Raw genomic sequence first — 4676 nt, 5'->3', positions numbered from 1 at the left:
GTCCTTTTAATGGGTTTCAAATTGAATAAAGGATTAAGTTGTTAGTTTTAAATTGAATTGCGTGCGTTCAAGTGAAAGGCTAAGGCTGAAGTCTTCCTTACCCATCGCTACTCCCAATTCCCATACCAGCCAAAAAGTTAGGGTTAGCTTACATCTTTTCACGCTGACAATTTCATGCCGCACACACGAAATTCGCAAATAACGACTGCACGAAAAACCAATAGACGGAATGACCAAAAACCCATGTACTAATTAGCAACGGCTTGCACATTACCAACACCACGATGATGAATAATAGTCCTGGCAACGTTGGGCTGAACTACACGCTATGCGGCAGCCATAATTCTCGGGGTTGCCAGTTAGCAGCCAACGCCAATTATTTGGCAATTTTGTCAAATCAAATGGATGCGCTGAATTGTCATAACGACCACATGCGAGCATTTCTGTTTGCAAAGTCGCAGGTGTTGCGTCCTCTTTGCCATTGCTCATTTTCTGTCAGCGTTAAACTTTAACGAGCACATTAACTGAATCAGCCAACAAAAGCCAGAGCAAAAGTAGTTCGCGACTTGAAAATCGTTATCACACTCAGAGAAAAGATGCAGCACAGAAGAATTCGAGGAACGCTAGTCTATATTTATTTTGAAAAAATGGTAGTCTTCATCGTAAAATGAATCTTGAAAAATAATCTGTGTCGAAAACCAGGTTAGGGTTGTTAGTTTCCAGCATATACGAAATTTTATATATTTATTTTAAACAAAGCAAATATCCTTCAAGCTTACAAATTGACACTGTAAACATATTTACGGTTTTATATTATATTTTTTATTTATTAATTCGCTTTTTTCTTAAGGAAATCTAAGATAAGATTAACGCTGTAGCATATATAATAAAAAAAAGAAGTTTTTCTATAGTGTAAATTATTATTTTTTAAGTGCATACCTACAAATACGGTGTACGTAGTTAAGTGATATAAAGAGGTCTCAGCTCAGAGAGCACCGCATGCTGTGTTGGTAGCTGATAATTAAGTAGTTGCCGGTTGGGTTGCTCATTTTAAAACTGCCAAGAGGAGGCCACCCGTAGCTTAGTTGTTGTCTGGTTTATATGAAAACAAATTTGCTCATTAAACGCAGGACACGAAACCAAAGACATTTGCAAATGTCCTGTGCGCCACTTGCTGAAGAATTGCCTATTTATTTTGCGTCTAGCTGCTTAGTTTATTTGAAGTGCCCGACTAGGTAAACAGTTTCAGGGCAAGCTGAATGGGCGGCAGAGGAGTAGAAGAAGGAGGATGAGGCGGATGAGGTGAAGGAGTTGGGGTAGCCGCAGCTCTTTGTCTGGTCGCATTTGTATGCGGATTTGAACTAGATAGTTCTGTGCCAGTCCCCTGGGTGCCAGTGTGTGATTGAGAAAAATCTAGCGCAACAAATGAAAGCGACTCATGAAAGGTGCAATTGAGAACCAAATGCGGATGGGGTGGAGTGGAGTTTGGGCAGACAGACAGATGATACTGTTTGTTGGCCAGTAATTGTGTACGGAACTGGCCAGCCGGTAATGAGTTGGTTTTTTTTGGGTGCTATAATGAATAAATAGGCAACATTGGTGCAAACCCTTGATGATGTCTTTGCCAAATGTAGCATAAACTTTCTGATTGAGTCAGTACTGTAGAGCAGCTGATGTTAGTCTGCTTTTACCATCCAGCAAATACATTTGTAAATGTCTTCGAAGCCAAATTAAGATACAGCTACTGGCGCCAGTCGTTGCTTCTTCTTCTTCTTCTTCTTCTTGTTCTCTTCTACTGCGGACAAGTTGCCTTATAATTGCTCCAAATGCCTTAGCTTATAATTACAGTAGTTTGTTTGCTGTCTGCTGTCGACTGTCTACTGGCTTTTTGTTGTTGTTGGCGAGAAACTTTCTGCGGCAAACTCAAACAAACGGCAAAGGGGCAAGTGCTCTGTCTCTGTGTCTGGTTACCATTTAATTATGGCTGCCTTTTGTTTTGATTCGCTTGTGTAATGTCAGCTTAAATATGAGACACACATAAGCGGATTTTCCACAAAGGGTAGCAATGACATAAACAATCCACCCACACTCCCAATGCAAAACACTTGAATTGCTGATAGTTTTATGTTTGTAGCCGACAACGGCGCCAACGAGTTGCGTTGGGGGGGTTGGGTGAAGGCAACACTCTTCCAAATTTGTGAACAATAGACGGCCGCGTGGCACTTTGCGGGTCCAAAAACTGCAACTGTAACTGGTTTGCCAGCGGCGCTCATCTAAGTATGCCTCTACGGGACCAACCCGGTCCCAATTGACTGGCGTTACTGACTGGACGAGCGTACGCCCACAGTATAAACAACTCAATTTGAATGCATTTAACCGCGTAATTGACGCACGTGTGGCAAGCTACGCGTGCGCTATTTGTGGCTAAAGTAACCCGGGGCGCTAACCCCCCCCGTCCACCCCCCACTCCTACTCCGTCAAACTCGTGGCAACCCTCTGCTGCTGTTAAGCACGGCAAATTGCAAACCAATTGGCATGCAACTGGTCGGTCCACAGGCTGCACAGAAATTAGTGCGTAAATGTTTTCTCACCAAATAAAAAGGCAGCCTCCCATTGTCGGAGCACAGTTTGGCTTTGTGCCCCATTTCGCTGCGCTTGCCGGCGAATTAACTGCGAATTAGTTGGGCAGACGACGAGTCACGGACACGCGTTTAATTTACGTTGAATTCGCAATGCTTTTCACGGCCGCTTGTTTGGGCCTGCCACTTGACAGGTAGAGCTGGCCCAGGCCCAGCTAAACGATGATGATGAATTACGGGGTGTTGCACAGCGGCTGCTTAGCCTCGTGTCGCTTAGCGGAAAAAAGCTAATGGGGCTAAATGTTATTCCAATTGCCCTCTAAAGTGTGCTACGGAAATGGAAGAAGTGATCTCTTCGCTGTAGTAGCTGGTTTCCATTCTTCGTTTCGTTTGATGCGTCTCTCTGCTTTTATTGAGCTTACCACTTGCTCTCAGTTAATTGACCATTAAAATATTAAATGTTATTTGCTGCAACAAAGGCAGTTTACAGTTTTATTGCCCATTTCAAATACTAATAGCAATTGTGTGGCAGCAGCAAACCAAAAAGTGTTACATTGGAGTTCTTTTTGTCAGCTTCAATATTACATGAGCACAAATTGCAATTTAATCCACAGATGTCAGTATTGCGATCAGTGCCTGCCTGCCTGGTTGCCTGCCTGCCTGCCTGCCGGGTTGCCAGCCACAACCCTAGCCCTTGTTTGGGAATTGCACGTGACAAGCTCAACCGAAAACTCAACCCCTCAATCTCAGTCTCTGCCGGAGTATCATACTCGTTCTCATTCCTGTATACACTCAGAAAAAAACTCAGTGACAGTTAAAACATTTCTATATTTTTAGCAAAGGCAGACGACTTTATTTTTCACCAAGTGAATTTCTAATACGAATTTTTTCTCAGTGTAGTAGCTGCCTGCTGAGCGTCCCACACGCGTGTCAAGTTGAAAAATGGTATTAAAGTCACATTGACAATCATCAAAATGTGATTCGCTTGCAAAACAACAATGGTAGCTCAGCCACCCCGCTGCAGTCGCCGTTTCAGTTAGACTCAAGACACATGTGGCATGCCCATCCAGCAGCGCTCCCCGGTGACACTTTAGCGTATGTCCTGCCTCCGCCGCGCTGCTCTTCATCAAATGCGCTGCGCAAATCTGTCATATAGCCTGGCCAAAGTGCCTCTTGGGAGCTTGTTTATGTCAAGCGACGGTCATAATTTATATGGCCGCACATATGCAAGCATTTTGCAAATGTAGGCGTAGGTGGGCGTGGCAAGCAAGTAAACTTTTAATTGCCGCCCAAGATGCGCAGCCACAAATAGCAAACTAAATGAACTAAACTAAGTCGCACGCTGATCTACCACTCCCAATTAGACAACTCGCTTGCCATGCGAGCCGTTCAACCCCCCTCCCCCGGCTCCCTCCTGTTTATCAATTTATCAGCCCGCCGCCTGACGTCTCTCTGGCATCACGGACGTGCAGTCAGTCAGTCGCGAAATTGTCGCCAGCGTTGTCGTCTCAGCGCGGCAATCCAAATTCAATTAAACAAACACAATAAGTTTCGATAAAGCTCCACTGATAAGCACAGCAAACTAAATATTCGCATAAAATGTACTGCATTCATACTACACACACAGAGAGAGCGAGAGAGAGAGAGGGAGATATGGAGGGGATGGAGAGGGGAGTGAGCGGGCATGACTGAGACTGGGTGTGACAAAACTTGTATGAGGGGCGGTCTGTAGAAAAGTCAATGGTGCAGATTAAATGTTGCTACACACACACACTGCTCACACACACAGACACACACAAACAGACACACACACACACACAAACAGACACACACACACACACACAGACACACACACACTCAAAATGAAGTATGCGTAATCTGCAGCAATTCAGGCGCAAAAAAAGGTTCTCGTAAAATACGTAAACACAAAAAGAAAGATACACAAAGCAGCAGAAGACGAAAACAAATTGGAATCTAAAATAAGTCGCATAAAATAAAATTCAAAGTAGTTTGGGCAAAAGACCCAGCCAAAAAAAAAAAAAAAATGAAAAACAAAATAAAAACACTCCGACAGAGAAACGGAGACAAGCTCGAGCA

Source organism: Drosophila grimshawi, unplaced genomic scaffold (genome assembly GCF_018153295.1).
Source record: "Drosophila grimshawi isolate 15287-2541.00 unplaced genomic scaffold, ASM1815329v1 contig_311, whole genome shotgun sequence".
Taxonomy (NCBI): Eukaryota; Metazoa; Arthropoda; class Insecta; order Diptera; family Drosophilidae; genus Drosophila; species Drosophila grimshawi.
Note: the sequence above shows the minus strand (reverse complement) of the source record.